Source organism: Dendrobium catenatum, unplaced genomic scaffold (genome assembly GCF_001605985.2).
Source record: "Dendrobium catenatum unplaced genomic scaffold, ASM160598v2 fragScaff_scaffold_734, whole genome shotgun sequence".
Taxonomy (NCBI): Eukaryota; Viridiplantae; Streptophyta; class Magnoliopsida; order Asparagales; family Orchidaceae; genus Dendrobium; species Dendrobium catenatum.
The window spans coordinates 100,654-125,514 of record NW_021319196.1 but is presented as its reverse complement, the minus strand read 5'-3'; the positions used below and the strand labels follow the sequence as shown (position 1 = coordinate 125,514).

At 35.1% G+C, this 24,861-nt stretch overlaps 1 protein-coding gene across 1 annotated transcript in view; it reads right to left on the bottom strand.

The window, feature by feature from the left end:
- The window catches only part of LOC110097642 (splicing factor-like protein 1), a 29,982-nt gene extending 23,025 nt beyond the window's left edge, over positions 1–6,957 (bottom strand). The window contains exon 1 of the mRNA XM_020824146.2: positions 6,742–6,957. The gene's annotated coding sequence lies outside the window, so the exon portion shown is untranslated. The remainder of the gene's footprint in view (positions 1–6,741) is intronic.
- Positions 6,958–24,861: the final 17,904 nt, after the last annotated feature.

The following is a 24,861-nucleotide window of genomic DNA, read 5'->3' as shown; positions in this document are numbered from 1 at the left end:
GGGGATGTTTGTATTCCTTCTCATGCCTATATATAGAATTTGTTTTGGGATGTTAAAAAGAAGTTGATATGATGTGATTTTTGGAAGCTATAACCTGCGGGTTTCCTTGGAAAAGCTTGCGAGCTTTGTCCAACTTCTCTTCCTCTCCTCCTTGGGAAAGCTTGCGAGCTTGTCCTCCTCCTTCGTCTTGACTTCTAACCTCTTTCGTCTCTCCGTAAGTACCCTTCCATCTGTATCCTTCTTCTAATGGAATGAAAAACAAGTTTAGGAAAGTCGTATGAGTCGTTTTATTTTTATTTCTAAAAGTTTGTAAGTCAGAAGTTGTAAGTGTCATTCCATTATAATATAAAAGTTATATTTTGTCAAGTTTTTGTGTATTTTATGATTTTTATCTCCTAGGAAGGTTTTATTTTTTCTAGCAAAAATTTGGGTTACATCATTTTGATATCAGAGCAAGTTAGGAAGTACTAAGCTTGTGAGTCTTGTTGAGTCTTTTTTTTTTAAATGGAAAAAGACAAAAATAGTAATCCAGTGAAAGAAAGCAAGCCAGAAGATATTGAAGTCCCTCTTCCGATGGACAGATGGATTCCAACAGAAGGTGATTCAACAGATCCGCTACAAGACAGATTATACAAATTTCAATATCACATGTTCTTATGTGATGAGAAATACAAGAAAAGAAAGAAGTATCTTCAAGAACAATTTGAGAAAGAGCAAGAAGAAATTTTGAAGAAATTTAAAGCAAAAATTCAAGAGCTGGATGCACCTTCTTCGCCTCCTCGGAAGAAAGCAAAAGGCAACTCATCGGGAGATGAGTTCTTCAAGTAGGGGAGTCTGATGTAGGCAAGGGAGGGGTCAAAACAAGTTGGGTTTTTAAATTTAGTGAGTTTCTTTATCTCTACTAAAAATCAGGTCATTAATGAGCTTCTTCTTCTTTTTCAACTCATTAATATCTAATAGAGAGCCTTTTAAGCTCATAAATTGAAGATTAATTAGATTCATCCCCTCCTTGTGTCTCTTTGATTTCTCCACTAGTACCTCTTCTCCTTCCCCTTGTCTATTCATTTCCTGTGTTGGTTGGTTGTTTTCCATGCCTTTGTCCCGTGGGTTTCCATGGCTGACTATTAGTTTTCTGTGCTAGAAGCTTTCCCATGCCATGGCCCCTTGGTTCCCACGGTTGGCTTTTGGTTTCCTGTGCTGGCTGGCTGTTTCCCGTGCCTTTTCCCCTTGGTTCCTGCGGCTTTGTTGCTTGGTTCCCAAGGCTTTTCTTCTCTATTTGCTTTGCCATTTGGGAACTAGTGTTATGTTGTTGTTGGCCTTCCATTTGCTGCAGTTTTTGGACTGTTTCTGGATAGTTTTTGGACTGTTTTTGGGAATTGCTGTGTAGTGACTGTTGGCTTATCATTTCCCTCATTTAATTTAGAATGTGAAGAGTTTTTGGGGCTGTTTGGTTTCCCCTCTCATGCCTATATATAGAAGTTGTTTTGGGATGTTAAAGTAGTGATGATGTGAGTTATTTTTGGAGCCTAAACCTACGGGTTTCTTCGTGGAAAAGCTTGCGAGCTACTTCCATTCTCCTTCTCCTCTAGGAAAGCTTGCGAGCTTCTCCACTTTATTCTCGGGCTCCTAACCTCTTTCGTCTCTCCGCAAGTTTCATTCCACCTGTATCCTTCTTCTGAAGGCAAAGCTTCTTTAGGTGTTTATTGCGTCGTTTCTAAGCGTCCAGAGTTGTAAGCGTCTAGTAATCATCTTTTATAATATTAAAGTTTGTTTTTGTCTAATTTTTGTGAGTTCTTGTAATCTTCTAAATCCTAGAAAGTCTTCTTTTTGTGATAAAAAATTTGGGCCCCTCTCCAAAATTTTTGATTGCATCAAATTTGGTATCAGAGCAAGTTAGGAAGCCCTAGGTTTATGAGTCGGTTTGTCAAGTAAATCTTGGTAAGTCATAGTAGTTATTGTGTGAGTCTTGAGAGTCTTGTTTTGTTGAGTCTTTTAAAAAAATGGAAAAAAACAAAAAGATTGATTCAGTCAAGGAAGAAAGCAAGCAAGAAGATTCTGAAGTTCAAAATCCAATGAACAGATGGATTCCAGATTCAACAAATCCCCTGCAATATGAGCTATACAAACTACAGTCATGGATGCATTTGTGTACGGAGCGGTATATGAAGAAGAAGCGACTCTTACAAGACCAGTTTATGCAAGAACGAGAAGAAATTCTAAAAAGGAATGAAGAAAAAATTCAAGAACTTGATGCACCTTCTTCACCTCCTCAGAAGAAAGCTAAAGGCGACTCATCGGGAGATGAGATTTTCAAGTAGGGGAGTCTGATGTAGGCAAGGGGGGTCAAATCAAACCTAAAAAATTGATATTGACTTCTCTAGCTCATTAATGTTTTGAGCAAAAATTTAGCTCATTATGAGCTAATTTTTAGTTCATTTATCGAAATAAAAGTTAGTTCATTATGAGCTATATTTTTAGTTCATTTATTAAACTAAATAGATAGCTCATTATTTGTGGTCTTGTCCCTTCTTCTCCCCTTTTCTTCTTAAAAATATGAGTTTGTCCCTTGGGTTCCTATGCCGACTGGCTGTTTTCCGTGCCTTGTCCCTTGGATTTCTGAGATTGGCTGTTGGTTTCCCGTACTGGGAAGACTTCCCGTGCCTTGGCCCCTTGGTTCCCACGGCTGCCTCCTCGGGTTCCGCCTGGGCTGTTTTCCCGTGGCTGTTGGGGGCTTTTCCGTGGCTTTGGTGCTTTGTTTCCTATGTAGAATTGGGAATATTATAAGGTGGTTGTTGGCTTTTCATTTCCCTCATTTAATTAGCTTTTAATTAATGTTTTGGGGCTGTTTGTATTCCTTCTCATGCCAATATATGTAAGTTGTTTTGGGATGTTAAAAAGAAGTTGATATGATCTGATTTTTGGAAGCTATAACCTGCGGGTTTGCTTGAAAAAGCTTGCGAGCTTTGTCCACCTTCTCTTCCTCTCCTCCTTGGGAAAGCTTGCGAGCTTGTCCTCCTCCTTCGTCTTGTGTCTCTCCGCAAGTACCCTTCCATCTGTATCCTTCTTCTAATGGAATGAAAAGCAAGTTTAGGAAAGTCGTATGAGTCGTTTTGTTTTTATTTCTAAAAGTTTGTAAGTCAGAAGTTGTCTTTCCATTATAATATAAAAGTTATATTTTGTCAAGTTTTTGTGTATTTTATGGTTTTTATATCTCCTAGGAAGGTTTTATTTTTTCTAGCAAAAATTTGGGTCCCTTCCCAAACTTTTGCTTACATCAATGACCTTATCAAACTTCTCCAACCCCTAGACATCATAACTATTTTTGATCGAATGATCTACAATTCAAAGTGTTATTAGCAAATGCATACTACAATGCTCTTTCTTTAATTTATGCAACTAGCGATTTGTTTTACTGCAAATTTGTATTAGTTGATAAAAGATTATCTTCAATCATCTTGCTCTACTACCATTAAAGCTTCTAGCCATGATTCTGATGCTCCAGCAAACTTATGCCTTCTTCGGATAATTTAAGATTTGACTTGTGAGCTCTCAGAAATAATTTGTGGTGAAAAGTGAGAAATAAACTGATTTATATTCTGTTGGCTTGAATTCAACTAACCCTCTTCTTGCAAGATTTGTGAGAAGGCTGGTCATAACACTAGGTGAGTGTGAACCTCCAATCAACACATACTTATTGCTCATGCTCTTCATTTATTTGGCCAATTTTGCTAGGCAGTTTGCCTTGATATTTAGAGATAGAGAGACTTAAGTTAAAATGATATTAGGGATCTTCTTCATAAGCTCGAGAACCCTCTAGTGATAATAAAATAACCTCGACTTCCTAATCTTGTAGATGCCTAATATTTGAGTTTTACCAAGCTGAAAACCACCAAAAATGTGAATTGTCTGCATTTTAATTGAAATAGCAATCATTTGTCCAGCCGCCAAGGCTTTAAATTCAGCTTCATCAATGGTTCTGAGCTTAATTAAGAAGAACAAGTACCTTATTATTCCTCCATCAGGTCATTAAGAAGATGCGGCCAATGTCAATTGGTGCCTTTAGGAGATTCAGAGGTTAAGCAGGTTTGATAAATGATGCTCAATCAAAGTATACCTCCCAAATTCACAACTTTTATTTTTGTGAATGAACAAAATTTGTTCATCGGATAATTTCTGTTAACAGGTGCAGCGAGTAAATCAATAAGGATCTATCCTTTTACCACTTTCTGAGGAAATAAGTGATCTTGAATTGTAAGTGTATTACTGCTCATCTGACTAAACGATCTATTGACGCAAGTGTCATAAAAAACTTTAGCAGATAGATCATTGAGATTAAAATGATTTTATGAGAAAACATGTAATGGCAGAATTTTTGTGAAAGCAAAAATCAATACAAACATTGCTTCTCAATTGAAAATATCATGTTTTGTTCCTAATAGTCTTCGATTGATATAATATAGAGCATTCTCCTTCCTTTCTTCATTATATTGTGTCAATAATATTCTGAGGGACTCATATAAAGCTATCACGTACAAAATGACATACTTCTTCAGGATTAATATTGTGAGAATGGGAGGCTCAGTATATATCTTTTGATACATCAAGACGTTCGTCATCCCATTTGAAACGAACATACTTTTTAATAAACTTCACAAATGGTTGACATCTCAACATATTTAATATATATCACTGAATGAATGCAAGCTATCCTAGCAAGAACTGGAGCTAGCGAAGACTTTTAGGCAGTGGGATTTCCATGATCACTTTAATTTTGATATATTTATGGCGTACAATGTACCAAGAAACTGTTTTGAGAAAATTCCAAAAGCACATTTGAGCTGATTCATCTTGAGGTCGAATTTTTTATTCCCTCAAATACAACTTTGTGATTAGCGTAAATCTTTGCTCTTGACAACAAGATCATCAATATAACACTCTACCTTATGATGGATAAAGTCATCAAAGATGTGCACCATAACCATTTAGTATATAAATCCAGTATCTTTAAGTTGAAGGTATAAATGTGTAGTAGAATATATCAATGGGCATCCAAAATGACATGTACTTTCCATACTTAAGATCCATATTGATCTAATTGTAGCCTCACCATTCGTCATGAAATAAAACATATCGAATATTGAAGTATCGTTAACTAACAATTCTGACACTATGAGCGAAAATTCATTTTTCAAAAACACCATATTAAGGTCACGAAAGTCAATACAGATCAACAGCTCTTTTTTTCACAGGGATAATATTAGCTATTTAATCAGCATACTTCTCTTCTAAGACAAAACTTAGCTCAACTAGCTTTTTTATTTTTTGCAATAACTTGCTCTTCAATCTCCAGTTTCATCCATCTTAGATCTTATTTAACAAGAATTGCATCAGGATTAATGTCTAGTCTATGAACTGCCACATCAAGAGACATGCCAGACATTTCATCATACATAAGCAAAACAATCACTGAATTCACAGAGTAACATTTTTATTTCTTCAACCTTATCTTCTAGCAGGAGCGTGTCGATGAAAATTGGGCAAGGATCTTACTCAGTTACAAAATTGATTCCTTTCAACTCGTCCATATTAGCAGCTTCTCCGTCATTTTTTTAGTTCTTTAGGCACAAGTTTGGCTTCTATGACTTGATCGTCTGAGAGACTAACTTTGTAAAGTTCTTCAGAATTTCTTTTGGATTCAACTCTACCTTTACTATTGCATTGCAAACTTTCTTTTCATGATATTTGGGATAGAAGAATCCAAGTCTTTTAGTTGTAGTGTTTTCATTTCTCTGGAAGCTTATTGACTTTTATGATATCATAATTTTTAAAAAATATTGAGTTTGATGTATAGTAGTCCTGATACGTACCCCTAGCTTGCGCAGCATCTTTCGAATTTTTAGAGGATAAAATTGAAGCATCCTTATATAAATTATCTCATGATTCAATTAGTTCAATAAGCCAATCAAAATTTTCTTCCAGATGCACTCCAGATTTGTAAATAGACTCCTTGGTTTCTATGTCCCATAAAGGATTTACATAAAATATTTTCAACTCTTCGATATAATAAACATCGTGGGGAGTGATCTCTTTGACATGTCGGGGAGAGATAGGTGTGACCATTAGGGTGGTTTCTATTGTTGATGTGTTAGTTATTTATCTCAGGGAGATATATTGCGTCTTATCAATGTAAGCATATTAAAATTCATAATTTGAATCTAAATAGGCTTTCATGATCTTCCCTTTAACTAGAGGATTATGCATCTTATTGGGTTTGATGGGAGTATCTTCTTCTTCGGGTACTGCAAAGGGTTGTATGCCAATAGAAACCATGAATTTTTCTCCAACTCTTGAGTACTTCATACACTAATACAAGTTTGTCAAAACAATACCATATTCATAAAGCAACGACCAACCTAGATGTGCTAAGGAGACCTAAGCATCAATCACAAAGAATAAAGCCTTAGTGTAAAGCTTCCCAAATCAAAGGAGAAGGAAGAATGATCCTACCGTTTTTTTTTTCCTATCTCATTAAAACCTTTCCATTACTTTATCTTGACCAAGATATTCGACATCAAGTGATAACAATCTTAATATCGACAAGTTCATGAAATTCACTAAGGAGCCAAGAAAATTGAGATCCTCTTTCATAGTTGGGGTTTCTAACTGAAATAGCCTTTCGAAAATTAAAATCTTGTTTCGGTGGACCTCTTAATAATACCACTTCAAGATAGATGTACTCACTACACCGATAGGTGTGCACTCATATGGAGGTTTCAACAAAATAAGGCCTCCTAAAAGCCCAAGGTAGTCATGCCGTGAACAAGAATGGCAGCAGCCCTGGTAATATATACAAGAATATGTAATATGCCATATTGGATGGTGGCTCCAAAGTCTTCAGTGTTGATGATGGAGTTGGCCAACTTAATGTTGGTGTCCCAACTATACTGCGAATGGCGCATGTTCTGGAAGTCCATTCTGTATAAGTGAAAGATGAGAATTAGTAATTAGAATTCAATATATCACCCCATGCTTTCAGAATGTTGAGACTTGATAGAATAAAATAAAATTAAGCAAAACTCCATATGATTTGAAGAATTTAGAATGCTCCTTAGGAGAGTTTAATGAGTTCTTTCTCATTTTATAAATGATATTTAGATTTTAACACATTATACTTTTTGTTGTTACTATAGCTTACATACAACTAGTGAAAGATGCGAAAGAAATATTTCCCAAACTGAATAGCCAAAAACCTATGGGCTCTAAAAATTTCGCGCCCCAAACTCTTTACAATTTAGAGAGAGTTTTAACGGATTAAGTTCTGGGTCAATTTTTTAAAAGGTAAATTAGGTTAGAGATAAGACACTGCCAAGAGATTTTGCCCTCATTATGCAATGACTTTATGATAAAGCACTTTCAATTAAGACTAATCATTAGGTAGGGACCAAGTACCTAACATATAGCAATAGCAGGGTTGATGTTTATGATTGAAAATTTACCACAATGCACTTAAAGAAAATGGTGGAGAAAATAATGACGAACCCGATCAAGTTTCTATGATTCCTTCATTCCAGATTGTCATGGTCTCTAGTCTACATAGTAAGAGAATATAATCGACCCAAACTAACTGAATGATCCATATTGGCAACCATAAGTTGCTTCGTTTAGGGAAACGCTATGGATATGGGTGAATGTTTATCTAAAGGAGCATTTCAAGTTAATCTTGGCTAACAGAGGTCATTATACCCTATCAATTACACCTTATGATTCATTATTTAAATATCTTAGCCTTTGAGAACATACAAGTTCTAGCTATGATCATAATAAAATGATCTCTATATATGATAAAACCATACGATTAGAGGGCTCCAGTCATAACCATTACCTATGGAGCTATTTCAGGCCAAACCATCGATTAGCAAATATGTGCCCCGTCCATGCTGGCATGAGATTATTTGATAATGAATATTCATTAAAATTCACATTTAAACATATATTTCCCTGCTAAGGTTATTCTTGAATTCAGTCCTCGTCAAACAGTTGCAGGATAGGGATGAATTTTACTTTAAATTTTAGGTGATAATTTTCCTTTAAACGTTTGAATTTTGACGAAGTTTGAGCTTAAAATTATGATAGATTTTGATAATATAACCCTTCAATTGAGATTTACTTTCAATACAATCATCATCAGGATGACATTAAAATCACTTTCAATATATTTATACTTTATTAAGATTTGGGGGCATTTAAATACGTAGAATTCCCTCTAATTGAGATTCACCTCCAACACGACCATCATCAGGGATTTGAATAATTTTATTTTATTATATGAACCTTGTTAACTCAGTATGGTTGCAAACAAAAGATTAGTTTGGATACTAGCTTTATGAATTATTACACGAGCATTGAATTTAGAGTTCACATTTTGGAAGAAGTTTTCTTTGAAGAGGGCTTTGAAAGCCTAATTTGAATGTAAAAAAAATAAAGTTTCTTCATAGATTTCGTAATCTTATATTCATTTATTAATTCAAATTTTGTCAACTTCAATCCTTTCAAGGAAGATTGAATTTAAAATTTAAGTTCACAGTTAACCCACATAGCAATCTAAGACCTAAAGTTTAGGAGTTTGATGTATCGATCGGAGCACATGCGGTTAATTAATTTAAAAGAGATTTCAAAACTCGCTTATAACCTCACACAACATTCTCAAACTTTTTTGTTTGCATATTTAGTATTTTCGCTAGAGTAAATGCGGGCAATTAAAATTTCTTTTTAAGTGGCATGCATGCTTTTAGGTGCAAATACAAGATGCACTTGTACACTTTTTAGTGTGCTCACACGACATACTTATATTCATTTCAATATATTTGTATAGCATGTTAGCACACTTTTTGCAATACCCAATCTAATGTGACCCACAAACTATACAAGTCTTATCGTGTTGGTTTGCAACAGGCAAACCTTAGGATCTAAATTATGAAAACTTTTCAAAAAATTTCTTCTAATTTAAATTTTAAAACCCAACAAATCATAGAACTACTAATAATATCCATCATACTCGAAATAAAACTATCCACAAAATTTTCTTTTCATTTCATATTAAAAATGTATATATAATAATTACAACAGACATGAATACAAAACAAAATGCGACTTAAATAATTTATGAATTTTATTTATTTAAAATATAAAAATTAAATTTAATATTTTCTCTCCACAACACCAAATTAATCGCATGCACTTAATAGCTCATTCATTGAATATTCTCAATTTCATTTCAGTTTGGCGGATTGCAACATTGGTTTCAAAACAATGCTCAATGTCATCTCAACATTGACGTCTGACGTTATTTCAACATCCACATTTCAAAATCATCTCAACATCACAGTCTGACGCTATCTTGACATTGATGCTCAACGATAGCAATTTGTACACCCACAACTTGATAGCTCATCTTTGATCAACGCCCTCCTAATATTGACGACCAATGCCATTCAATATTGATGGTAGATGCTCTCTCAACATCGATGCCTGACACTTACTATATAATATCAATGCCCAACTCTCGACAGCATTGTTGTTTCCTCAATTGATGACTGATACACAAAATTGACGCCCAACTCTTAGCATCCTAATATTAATCATTTCAAGGACAATTTCTAGTTAAATGACTTATTACTTCTAAATTATTTTTAATATTATACTTATTCAATTTTTATATACTATTTTAAAATATAAAATTATAACATTGTGTCGCGTCCTATGATTTCAATAATTGACGTGTCCCATGTCCATGTTGTGTCGCATCCAAATCGTCGTGTCTGTGTCATGTCCCATCCATAGTTATGCATATAGCAGCTGAACAAGCTCATATGCACCAGAGCATAACTTCCTCCACCCACACAAGATACCATCAGAATCGCACATTTCAATATTTTAAGTACATAATTCTTTGCATTGCAATAATTAAAACATAAGGAAACTAATTTTAAATTTTCAAAATTGCTACAAATTGCTATAATGATAAGCAGCAAAATATATAAATGTATAAAAATTTACTATATATGATATAACCAAATTATTAGAAATTGTGCAAAATACTATTTTAAGACATTGATAGTATTGTGGCATTATTTTCTATGTTCAAGATTATTTTTCAGACAATTAGAAAATACACTTTACAAAATCACCAATATAAAATTTTCCAAAAAATATCTAAATGCTCAGAAATGTTGTCCCTATAACATACACAAAGTTACATAATGAAAGTTTTGTGAATGTAAATTTTCCGTCCTTTTTTTATTAACAAAAATATAATTTTAATAAAAAAATTCAGGAAGTTTTCATATTTTTGAGAACTAAGAGGAAAAATATAACTTGCTTTGATCCTAGTAACTTTTAAAAATGAGCTGTCAATTGAAAATGGACTATTGTCGCTCAAAACAGATTTTCTCTCACTTCTCACTAGTTAGCTACCCCCTAATGAAATGCAAGGTTTAAAATTACGCAATTGGGTATTGAGACGTTTTTCGTTGTGAGGCGAGGCGTAAGCCTCAAAGCGTTTTGAGGCGTAAGCCTCAAAATCTAAAAATTACGTAAACTCAAAATAAAAGTTAAAAAGTGGTTTTTATGTAATATCCAAATAATATATTAAAGGATGACATATTAACATCTTATTGAACTATGAAGTAATAAATTTACATACATATGAAATAAAAAATTGTATAAGATGTAAAGTGTTAAGTGATCAATTATGTGAAATAGAATAGAAATCCAAATATTATAAGAACAGAACAACAAAAATATATGAATTGCATAAAAATATCATATAACATCAAGTTCAGCTCTAATTTTTTTCTTTCTCAATTATCTAATCATCTACGTTTAATTCTTAAAGAAAGTTGAAATAATTATCAACAACTTAGAAATCATCTGTACTATAATTACTAAGGGAATTTTTATTTGAGTCACTATCAAAACAAATTGGTCTCTTTCTCACCTCATCCTGTAGGATTCAATACCTCTTAATTTGCTTCTTCATTTATCTCAGTCATCTTCAACTTTCATAAATGTTTGTCATCAACATAAAGATAATAGGAGATGGATGTGGCATGCAGCTTTCTAGTGATCACCTGCGGCAACGATAATGATGGTGACTACAGTGAAGGTAATGGGTAGAGGTCGAGGCAACTGAGAGGAAGTTGTTGCGGCTTGGAGGTGCTAGACATGATTTTTTGGGGCATTTGTAGGATTTAGATAAGTTTTAAATAAAAAAAAATACATAAATAAAGTGAGGATACGCCTCATGGTAGCGATATAAGGCGCGCCTCAAGGCAGGCCTCATCCAAGATGAGGCGTAAGCCTCATAAAAACAAGGTCGAGGCGCAAGCCTCAAGGCACTTTTTCAGGAATTGCGCTGAGATAACCCTAAAGGCGAGCCTCATATTGCAAAATTTTAAAAAATGATGAAATGAAATGGGATGAAAAGTGAATTTAGATATTTTAAGTACTAAATTTTGCTCAAGCACGGAGCGCTCCCTTCAGGAACACATGATGTCGTCTCTTCTGCCACGCACCAAAGAGCATAACTAATTTTTCAAAACCCCAAGACCACTGGTGCCACGTTGCCATCAAACCCGGCATCGCATCACAGTCGAGCCCAACACCATGGCGCCCCACGAGGGAAAAATAAGATTTTTTAAAAAACCCATTCTGACAAGCTTTAGAACACAAGCAGACTCTCACATGCATATAGAGCATTCCCACACACATGCAAATAGGTTCAAATGCAAAAATTTAACAGATTTGTTGAATGTAGTAAGGTCAGAATGGGTTGACATATGCACTAACTTTATAGGTGTTATAATTTCAACATATTGGTGCATTTTTTAATGCACTCATGCAATATATTCACATGTATTTTAGTGCATTAACATAATGTATTCGCATGGCTTGAGCATTTTTCAATATAACTTCATGCTTTTCGAGATTAGCACATATTTTTGGTATAGTGGCATGGAAGGCACTAACTCACTTCTCGTGACAATAATATGCTTAACTAGTATGCTACACACTTCTTAAGGTGGCAACATGCTTCACAAGGTTATTGTACGCTTTTCGAGACTCTTAAGTACTTCTTGGGTTGCAGCATGCTTTTCAAGATTACTCACTTCTCGAAGCGATAATGCACATTTTACAAAGTTGTTGTATACTTTCTGAGGCTACTGCATGCTTTATAAAGCTATTGTATACTTCTTGAGGCTGCCGCATGCTTCATGGGATATTTTCACACCTCATGAGGCTACTACATGCTTCTTGAGATAGCTCGTTTGAATTTTAATAATCACATCTTAATGCGCGTGCAATTTAAAATAATCAATTTCTAGTTATTAATACAGATTTGTATCATTGGAACACGAGCAGTGTTTCATTTTGAAGTTCAAACTATATATTCTATCTGATTGCATATGCGTCGTGAATCTAATGGCATTTAATATAGGAGGCCCAAAATGGGTTATCGTGTCAGGCTTGGGTTTGATGCAAAATTGATCTGATCTAAATCCAATCGACTTGAACCTACCAGTTTAGTAAGCAAGTCAAAAAAACAAACAAACTCTTTGCTTTAAAGAAAGGAAAAGACCTATTTAGAGAGAGAAAACTAGAGAGAGGAAAAACATAGCTAGAGATAGTGCTGGAGAAAAAGAAGAATCTCTGTATTAGATAGAGAATGAGAGAGAGGATGGTTTGGTGTGGATGAGATTGGTCAGTCGATCAATGAGCTGAGGAATTGGCTTGCGACAACTTTTGAGATTTTATGAGCTATAGGAGGTTTGGGTGGGCAGGTGGGAGTTGGTCTCGAGAACAACCGGCAACTTGGGTGTTTTGTATAGAGAATGAGAGAGGGATTAACGAGAGGGTTAGAGAGATTTATATAAATATAGGTAGAAGTAAAGATAGGATAAGGGATTTAAAAAATGTGAATATATATATATATATATATATATATATATATATATATATATATATATCAGCGCGTCCCGAAACCCGACCGGGAAAAATCCAAGTTCGGGTTGACCCGTTTGTGAAACGGGTTGGGTTCGGGTTCAATAAACTGACTCGTTTCAAAAAACGGGTCGGGTTCGGGTTGACCCAGCAACCCAAAAATGACCCAAAAATCCGGGTTCGGGTCTGCTGCCCACCCTGCCCAAAACGTCAGCTGTCAAGTCTTGTCGATGCGACGCCTACGAGGTGCACATCCTGAAGCGTCGAGACGGTCAAGTCTCGTGCGTGCGCGCCTGCGCGGTGAGCGTCCCGAACCTACCCTGCCGCTGCCGCGTGTGCGATGCGCATCCCAAATCGGCCCTGCCATGTCCCAAACCGGCCCTGCCGTTGTAGCCTGCCAGCCCTGCCGCTGCTACTGCCATTGCGTTGCCGGGAGTAGCGACCGGAAACCAAGGCGTTTGAGTGTTTAAAAAAAAATCTGGGTCATGTCGTGTCAACTCGGCAACCAGTGCGGGTCGAGTTCGGGTTGAAAAAGCTGACCCGTTTACAAAAATGGGTCGGGTGTAAATGGGTCAGGTTCGGGTTAACCCGTTTAGAGCCGGGTCAATTCGGGTTCGACTTGAACCCGGCCCGCTGACCCGAATTGACACCCCTACACACGATGTCATGTTCACAATCTATTTTTTATCGCGTTCGCTTGAGTCACAGGAGAGTAGTTCACCTTGGATAAAATTGACGCTCGAGTCGCAGGCAAACAATTCTCCTTAGGTAAATTAACATTCCATATGCCTCAACGCCGTCCGTTTTACAATCAAACGATGTTCAAATGATTTTGTGCAACGTCACACCCATTAACCATATTTTTTGCCATTGTTCAATCGAGTTGCGCACTAACAGTACTTTATTGGTAAATTAAGCATCCTAAATGCATCGGTGTAATCCATTTCACCAACAAATGATGTTTGAGTTGTTTGTGTAGCAGCCGAGGCATTTTAAACTCATCACGTGATGCCGCATCAATTGACCGCGGTCGTTGCATTTTGAATTTGCATGCACATGATATTATGTCGTTCAAACATCTTTCTCATCACGCTCACTTGAATAAATTACAAAATGTATATAGAGGTTAATAATGCCATATTTGGACATCCATGGTTAAATGATTTGGGTGTTAGACATTCTAAGAAGTTTACAATTATGTCTTCAAAGTATAATAAGAAAAGAATTATTTTATGCCAACTAAAATGAGATTTGATACTACACAACCAACCATATTGTTTAATGCCTCCTAAAGAACACAAAAAAAGCTATTGAACCAATATACACTACGAGAGGACTGGAAAAGAGAGAGAGGTTGTAAGAATGAACAATTTATGCATTGGCAGCCAGAAAAGCCATATATGATACTTTTAGTTCTATGAGCTTCCTTCACAACGTAAAAATAGACTATACTACTTTAAGGATTTATAGCTTGATGATTTTGCAAAAGAATTACAACCGCTCAAGAAACAAATTAAAAACTTAGCAACATCTTAATCATTTTCTAATTTACTACATTATACAATGAATTAAACAAAATATAAGTTGGAAGTTCAATTGAGAGCCCTTGTGCATAGGGCTGGCAAGAGAACTCAATATTTGTGTTTGTATGTGTATAAGGCGACAAGCTCGATAAGCAAAAAGCCCTCGGATGTTTTACAAAACAAGAAGATCGTTCCATCATATATCACGAAGAGAAAATACTTTTCTCTTTGGGAAGCATCTTATTAACAATAAACACCGCATAAGTCACAAGCATCAACATAGACCAAGCTTTTCAGAAGGAATGTCAGATAGCACCGGACAGAAATCAGATAAAAATTAAAGATTGAATGAACATGAAAGAATATTGACACTAAAAACACTAAGAAATGAAGCAGAAATTGTGTTCATCACCGAATCCGGGTAAAAATTCCGCTTTCTAGAAAGCCCTAATTACAAGCTACACAGAATGCGTTGACCTTAAATAGAAGAAGTAAATGAATGAAAATGAGGAGAACAATTATATTAAACCTAGATTATGCATCCTACAAACTTAAATAATTTAACTGTTTAAGTCGTTTAAGCATGTGTTTGATTCTTTTTTTAAGATAACCTACATAACAAAGTTTTAGAAATTAAAATGCCATGAAACTTCAAATCATTAATATTTTTTTCTAACATAATTCATTCTGATGATTATCATTTTAAATCATTCAAAAGTATTCCTCATATTTGAAATAATTTATCAAGTAAAATAGTGCTTTCTCTTTTGATGTCTCACTTTGCTCAAGCAAGCACCTAATATGATGCCTAGCACCTTGATTGTTAGGCAATCATATTGCCTGAATTGCGCCTAACATTTTTTATGATACAACCAATAACAAACTATTAATGCTTAATATGTAGCCAAGCTATTATTTGATTAAATTGTTGGTTAATATTGTTTACATAGTTTATCGAGTCGACTAGATTTTCAAATTATGAGATATTTTTGGGGGACGTATGGGAGAAAATTGTAACCAAACTTCTATGTTGCACCACGTATCATCCTAAAAAATATGGCATAACTAAGGTAATAAATAGAGTTCTAGTAATTTGTATGATGTCTATTCGAATCATATATCTGGTTGGGATTAATGTTACCTATGACTGTGTTTACAACTAACTCATTTGTCAATAAGTTCATAAGCATGAATCTGATTGAGATAATCACTTGTTATGAACCTTAAAAATATGCATATCTAGTAGAATTTCCTATACATCAAAGCCAAATGAATTTGCTCAATCTTTTGCATAGCATATGCAAAATTTTACATGTAAATATTCAAAAGAAGATTGTTAATTATTTTTTAATTATACAACAACAACAACATCAAGCCTTTGTCCCACTACGTGGGGTCGGCTACATGAATTCTTTTTCGCCATTGTGTCCTGTTAAAAGTCAAAGTCTCATTTAAATCTAATAAAGAGGTCATTTCTAATATTTTCTAACCAAGTCTTTTTAGGTCTACTTCTACCTTTCTTAACATAAGTCAAATCTAATACCTCAACTTTCCTAACCAGGTCATCGAGGGGCCTCCGTTTAATGTGACCAAACCATCTAAGGCGACTCTCTCTAATCTTATCTTCAACTAGAGCTACTCCAACCTTTTCACGTATATGCTCATTTCGTATCCTATCTCTAAGGGTCAGGCCACTCATCCACCTAAGCATCCTCATCTCTGCAATACTTAACTTAGTATTATGCTTCTCTTTTAATGACCAACATTCAGCACCATAAAGCATTGCAAGTCTCACCACCATCTTATAGAATTTTCCCTTAAGTTTGAGGGGGACTTTTCTATTGCACAATAAGCCCAATGCATTCCTCCACTTCAACCATCCAACTTGAATTCTGCTGATAATATCTCCATCAATTTCACAATCACTCTGAACAATAGATCCAATATATCTAAAATGTGAACTCTTATTAATGACTTTATCGCCCAAAGTCACAATCCCCTCACTAGGTGTATTGCTACTAAAATTATACTCCATATATTCAGTTTTAGATCTACTCAAACGAAAACCTTTAGGCTCCAAAGTTGACCTCCACAATTCAAGTTTACCTTCAACTCCCTCTCTAGTCTTATCAACAAGAAGAATATCATCACCCAAACAGCTTTTCCACACTTCATTTTCTTTAAAGTCTCTCTAACTTCGGTTTTACTTATACGCCGATAAAAACAAAAATTTTTATTTTCATTTAGGATGATAAAGTCACTAAATTCAATCGTATTTTCACATTCTTCATTAAAAAGTTTAGCAAAATACCTCATCCACCTTTGTTGAATATCATCTTCTAAGAAAAGTACTTTTTGATCTTCATCCTTAATACACTTCACTTGAACTAAATCCTTATTACTCCTATCTCTTTGTTTGGCTAACTTATACATATATCTTACTCCCTCCTTAGTATATAATCTATTATATAAATCATTAAATGCTAAGCTCTTCGCATCGCAAATAGCTTTCTTAGATTCCTTACGAATCTCTTTATAGCTTTCCCAATTATCAAAATTTTTACATCTAAACCAATTTTTATAATAATTTTTTTTTATTTTTTATCTTTTCTTGCACATTTGGATTCTACCACAAACTATTTTTACTATTAGGAGTTTTTTCCTTCGAAATTCCAAACACATCTTTTGCGATATTTTTAATATCACAATTCACTTTTTCCCACATAATATTGGCACCCTCATGCACAGACAGAATCTTAAGATCTAAAGTCTTACTCTCAAAAATACTTTTGTTAATATTTTTTAAATGCCCCCATCTAATCCTAGAAAACTATTTTACTTTATTTTTATTTTTTGCCCATTTATCTTAAAGTCCAAAACTAATAATCGATATTGAGAACATAAATTTTCACCCAAATTAACTTACAATCTTTGCAATCTAAACGATCTAATTTTCTTATAAGAAAATAATCAATCTGTATTTTACTATATTCATTTTTATAAGTGATAAGATGCTCATCTCTTTTCTTAAATAAGGTATTAACTATTAAGAAATAATAAGCTAAAGAAAATTCTAATATATTCTTACCACTTTCATTTGTCGTTCCAAACTCATGGCGACCATGGATGCTTTTAAAATCATCAACATCTCTACCAACATGTCCATTTAAATCTCCTCCAATAAAAACTCTTTCTTAAAGAGGTATATTTTGTATTAATTCTTTTAAGTCATTCCAATATTTTAATTTTAAACACATATCTAAACCTACTTGAGGAGCACAAGCAATTATAATATTAACAATCTTAGCATCAATAACAATCTTTAAAGCTATAATTCCATCTTCAATTATGTTAATTTTTATAACATTATCCTTCAAACTCTTATCTATAATCACACCACCATTTCTAGTACGACTCCTACCAGAATACCATAGTTTATATTTTAAACTATTAATCTCCTTTTCTTTCTCTCCAACTCATTTAGTTTCATGAATGCACAAAATATTTATATTCCTATGAATCATAATATCTATTAATTCCATTAATTTTTTTTGTAAAAGAGCTTATATTCCAAGTTCATATCCTAATTTTAGTTTCATAGATCAACTTCTTTGCCCACATCCGTCCTTGATGTGGGAAACCTTACCTATTTAACACTGCACCCGGGCGTCGGTGCAGCGGCCCTTGCATACTTGTCACTGTATTCAGGTCATACAGCGCGTCGCTTCTAGGAGACGTCCTAAATTAACACAATTTTTTAAAGGTTTCATGTTATGATTATTCGACAAGTTTTACGCTGGTTGTCGACTACCTAATGCAACCCTCCACTTTTCTCATCCAGGATGGGCCCTGGCAACAGCAGCACAAAGAAATATTCTGTGCATTGAATTATACATGGAAACCAAAATTGTTAGTAATATATACATTCACCACTTTTCTTCTAATTATTTTCTAATTAAAAGTCAACAAATATTATTAGTAATATATACATGGAAACGTGCAACACAATGATTCACATGCACAAAGAAAGGTTGACTCAACTCTTAAAAATTAGTTATGCCATGAACATGCTCATAAAAATTTGTCTGATATATATATTTGAGTTTGATATTCCAAGGAATTGTAGCTTTATTCCAATTTTCAATATGAAAAATATAAAAATATAACTTTATACCATCATCAAACAAAGTCTGGATTTTTCTCTATTTCCTTCTCCTTCAAACTTCATATTCTCAATATCACACACAACACCTAGAATTTCACCAACAACTCAATCAAAATAAGACAGCTTATAAAGTAAAATAATCTACTTTTTGCTGAAATCAAATGTATTGAAATTATGGCCACAACAGAAGGTGATTCCCACAAATACATCAACATGCAAAAGGAAAAACCTTCATGGATGACATGTATTTGACGAGCTAAAGCACCCAAACATTTCGGAAAGAAACAGCAACTACACTAGCTCATGGTAGGATTCTTCTAAAATGGGAAGAGCTAAAGGAGTTCAAAGTCAACAACTAACTCAGAAATGCAAGCTCTTGTTGCATCAATCTAGTTCATTTTAGTCCGATACATCGTCAAAAAATTATCTTGATCGGGCACGAATCTCGATGCAAAATGGAGTTGGAAACTTCAAAAATTAAATATGGGAGCTCCCAAACTCCGATTTCAGCGAACTTATAGTCGAACTGAGCGTCTCAGAAATACGAACCCAACGACACCAAATTCAACTCAATCCGAGCCCAAATAATTCTAAATCGAAGACTCGAAGTGTTGTTGGAAGGTTCGAATCACAATTTGAGTTATCAAACGGTCTCCGATTTTAACGAGCTTATACTCGAATCGAACGGCTCGACGAGAAGAATCCAACGAGCCCAAGATCACCGAATTCCGAAATCACTAAGGCCTCCAAATGCCTGACGAACAGTCCATGATCAAGGGGTTCAATATCGGCCGTCCATCCAACCACTCCCCATTTACCCTTGATCTCTCGCCTATTTACGGGGCATGCCACTCCAGACAATCTATAAATAGACCCCTCATTCCTCATAAGAGGGGACCCAAGAAAGAAGAGAAGAGAAGAGAAGGAAGAAGAGAAGGAAGAAGCTCCTCCTCGACCACCGCAGGAACCTCGCCGGACCACCGCAGGAGCCTTGCCAGACCACCGTCGGAGCTTCGCCGGACCACCACATGAGGCCATCACCCTCCCCGGAACTTCACCGGACCACCGCCGGAGCCTCGCCGGACCACCTTCGGAGCCTCGCCGGACCACCACCTGAGGCCCTCACCTTTGCTAGAGGCCCTCACCAACACCTGAGGCCCTCACCTTCACCAAAGGCCCTCACCTTTGCCAGAGGCCCTCGCCAACACCTGAGGCCCTCACCTTCGCCAAAGGCCCTCACCTTCACCAAAAGCCCTAACCTTTGCCAGAGGCCCTCACCATCACCTGAGCCCCTCACCTTCACCAAAGGCCCTCACCTTTGCCAAAGGTCCTCACCTTCACCAAAGGCCCTCACTTTTGCCAGAGGCTCTCACCTTCGCCAAAGGCCCTCATCTTTGCCAGAGGCCCTCACCTTTGCCAGAGGCCCTCACCTTCGTCGAACCACCGTCAAAGGCCCTCACCTCCGTCGGACCACCGCCTGACGTCGTTGCTCCGTCGAACAGTCACTTGAGACCCTGTGCTCAACCAGGACACCACCTGAGGCCCGGACATCTGCTGAGCCACTACCTGACGCCTAGAGTTCTACCAGAGTATCACCCTACTACAACAGTCTTTCAGACCCCGGTCTCCTGCCGACTATGGTCCTACCGACCTCCGTCGCCTATTATGGTCCTTCCAACCTCCATCAACAGACAACGGTCTTTCTGACCCAGGTCTTCTGCTGACTACGGTCCTACCGACCTCCGTCGCCTACTATGGTCCTTCCGACCTCCATCAACAGACAACGGTCTTTCTGACCCAGGTCTCCTGCCGACTACGATCCTTTCGACCTATGTCGCCTACTATGGTCCTTCCGACCTCCATCAACAAACAACTGTCTTTCTGACCCCGGTCTCCTGCCGACTATGGTCCTTCTGACCTATGTCGCCTACTATGATCCTTTCGACCTCCATCAATAGACAATGGTCTTTCTGACCCCGGTCACCTGCCGAGTACGGTCCTTCCGACCTCCGTCGCCTACTATGGTCCTTCCGACCTCCGTCGCCTACTATGGTCCTTCCGACCTCCATCAACAGACAATGGTCTTTCTGACCCCGGTCTCCTGCCGACTACGGTCTTTTCGACCAAACAAACATGTATATGTAACTCCTACCATGTAATGCAATCTATATGATGTACATTTGCTACATCAATCCAAGGCCTTCTCCCTAAGAAAGGCTCATTTGTAATCGACTATAAATATTAGTGGATTCATTCAAACTAGGCCAAACCCCGTGATTTTTCCCCCTTTTTAGAGGTTTTCCACATAAAAACTCTGGTCTCTTATGAATGCTACACCCTCTAACTTATCTGATTGTGTGTTGGATCTTTGTACAATGCTAAGACATTAAACTATATATTTCTCTACCGCCGCGAATACTCCAGGACGCAACAAGTCCAAAGTTGTAATTGATGGATTTTGAATTTAAGTTTTCCCACACTAAGTTTCATGCATTGATCATAATCATGCTGAACTATGCATTGATTGTACCTTACAAACCATACAAACACAACAAATGCCTTAATCATACCTTGTGAAAAATATTTTCATGCGGTATTGTCAGAAATAAAAATCTTATCTAGTAGTCCAATGCAAAACATAACATACATCCACGCCAATATACCTTATGTCCACCCAAACATAAGGTACATTCAAAATTCATGTATCATATATTCCAAACCCAAATCTATATCATGGAACCAAAAGTACACGGAAACCAATAGACCTTACATACGCTCCAACATAACATAAGGTAGGCATTACTATCTCATGAGCATTGAATAAGTGAGGCATTAATTAGTGCCAATATTTATAAAAAGTAATGAGCCGCTGGCACAAAACTCGATGTGCAAAATAGCTACTTAAAATGAATGAAACTAAAGAAATAATATTAATTACCGAGGTAAGAAGGAACAAGAAGATAGTTCATAATCTAGATAGGACATATTACTTGTGAAGAACCAAGAACACGAATTACTAATTCATAATAAACTATTTTGATGTGTAAAAACAAGCAACTAGCAGTAAAATAAGTAGAATCCTCCCAAAAAATAAACATCCATTCTTATTAACTTTAATCCATTTTATAGAACTAAACATTAAGGGGTTGTTTGGATGTTGGATTTAATAGAATTTATACCAAATCCTGCATAACGTGATTTAGCACCCACTAAATCTCACGGCAGAATAAATCCCCTGTCTCCCCCTTTGTACTGTAAATCACAGATTTAGTAAATCCTAAAATTTCACGAATTTACGTGATTTTGCCGAAGAAGCACGCGAAAGGGAGAAAGATAGTTACCTTCACAGCGAGAGAGCTCCCGTTTCTTCCGATAAAAATGTCATGACATCCGATCCGATCCTATAGGAAGGGAACGTCGAAGGAGCGAAGTTGTATAGCAACGAAGGAGCCGAAAAAGTGACTCATCCAAAACTCTACCTCACAAGAAATGAAGTCGAACAGCACGAAATATAGATGATGAAAAGCAAACCTAAACGCCTCTAGCCTATTTGAAGAAATTAATTTAATTGAACTTAATTAATATAGCTTAAAATATTAATAATTTAAGTAAACTAATTAAATAATTAGTAATATAATTAATACATAAATAAATTATATAATTGAACTTAATTAAATAATTAATAGTGTAATTAATAATTAGTGATTAATATAATTATTTTAATTAATATAATTTTATTAATAATAATATTTAAATATATTACTATAAAAAATAAAAAAATAAAAAAAAAAAAACTAGTCGCTAGTGGTGCTTGCTGACTTGATTTATTTCATTTTCTCTTTTTCTAATTTTCTATTTTTATTTTCATTTTTTATAAATGATAAACTAAAAAAATTAAAAGGGAAAGAATCCAATCTCTAACATGAAAGTGCGAGGTGTGCCAACAAGGCGGGTGAATTGGATATTTAAAAACTTCTTTAATAAAAAGAAATATCTTTTTATAACTTTATGCGGAATGGAATTTCATTAACAATAAAAAAATATATTATCAATTTCACCCATGCAGTTAATCGCAACAAAAAATAAATGTGAAAATAATAAAGAAAAAAACACACCAAATTTATAATTGTTCAGTCAAAACTTGACCTACGTCCACTCCCTGGAGGCACCCTCCAAGTATTGCACTAAACCTTTAGTGACTCTCCTTTAGCCTCCACAGCTAAGCGAAGAAGCCCTTACAAAAATCACTTCCACCTTCCCCGGTGCGGCGAAGGAGTCGGGTCCTTTGACACCAAAGAGATCTTCTTCTTCCCATAACTTCTCTCAAAATGAACATTTAATCTGATGGTTCTGAAGTGCAAGCTCGCCGAAGCAACCATGTGAAATCTCCTTTATACTCCCTTAAAACCCCCTCCAAGGATCTTCTCCATCTCTCAAATTCCACTATTTTCTATCTCTCTTTTAAGTTCTTTCTTTAAGTTTTTAACAGAAAAATGAAGCTTCAATGGATGACAAAGTCTTATGAGAAAGCTTAAATATAGGGCCTCTAAAAATCCTAAAAAATCATTTTAGCCGTCAAAGAACGTATAGTATAATGGCAGAATCGTCCAATCCGATGTGCAGAAATTGACCTATTAGTACTATACGATCACCAATTAGTATTGTACGAATAGTTCAATTTGCCTTTTCGTACTGTACGAAGTCCAATGACTATTGTACGCACATTTTAGTAAAAATGCAGTACGATCACCAATTAGTACTTTACAAACAGTTTAATTTGTATGTTCGTACTGTATGATGTCCATTTAGTATTGTCCGAACACTTCAAAAAAATTGCAGTTTGTACAAGATGAAGCATGGGACGACCAAAATCATCTCTGTTGGTCGTAAAATACGATCCAAATCGTATAGTACGATCAAAATATCAAAATTAAGCTATTTTGAATGATTAATCACAAAATTAAATTAGGCAATATTTTAAGCATTGTACAGTACAATCATGTTCGTACTGTATGATTAGAATAACTTTTTAAATTCAATTTTTTGTCTAATTTAATAGATAGTGAGCTTTCTAATTATAACAGATCGTCTAGTACAATGTGGTGTTCATAATATATGATTAGTTATAATTAAAAAAATCAAAAAAATAAAATATTTTAATTAATTTCTGTTATATCATATGGTACAGTATGGTCTAGATCGTATAGTATAATTTATAGAAAAAATAAAATATTTAAAAACATTTTTGGCTGCCCCTATGTGTGTGCATGATCATAAATCATTACAAGACTTGACTCAAGAAATGAAAATTACAGACTCATTTAATATAACTAATTCTACACAATTTTGAGTTTTGAATCTTTAAAGAATGATGTATAGTGTATTTGAAATATTAGTCAATACAAAAATAAGTATGTACTACAAACACTATGATAAATAAAAGATTATTAAATATTATTTTTTATCATCAAAATCATAAACTCGAAAGCCCGAGTTGCAACAATCTCCCCCTTTTGATGATGGCAAATAGTGTTGGTTGAATTTGTAAATTAAAAATATTTTCTCCTAAACTTCCCATCACAAAAAGAATTACATTAAAAAATAAGGGAAAGTATTTTTTTATTTTTTAAAGCTAAATAACAGAAAAAAAATACAATCAACAATAATACATTCTCACCCTTTGACATTATCAAAAAGAAGAGATAAAATAAAACATAAAAATAATAACATAATAAAGAAACAAAAACATAAAATTATTCTTAAAATATAATAAAATTTAAAAACACAAAACAGATAAATAAACATACAAAAACACATAAACACAACACAAACAAACCTAAACATGCTTATACCTCATTATCTTGCTCATATTATAATGATTCAGAAATTAGGTCTGCCTAGAAATTTTTTTGCTTTTTTATCTTTTCCCCATATTACAATCGGTTTATTCTTATTCTTTTCTTTTGAAGGAAGAGTTTTTAAGTTGGGGCATTCAAACTTCAAATGTCCGGATTTTCTACACCCAAAGAAAATAACGTCAGAATAAATTTTAAAATTTTTAACATTTTTATCGTTGCATCACTTTTGTTGATGCTTAAGCTTTTGCTTCAATAGACTTTTGAATTTGTTTGCTATCAATGATATCTCCTTACTCTCATCATCTATTTAGCCACA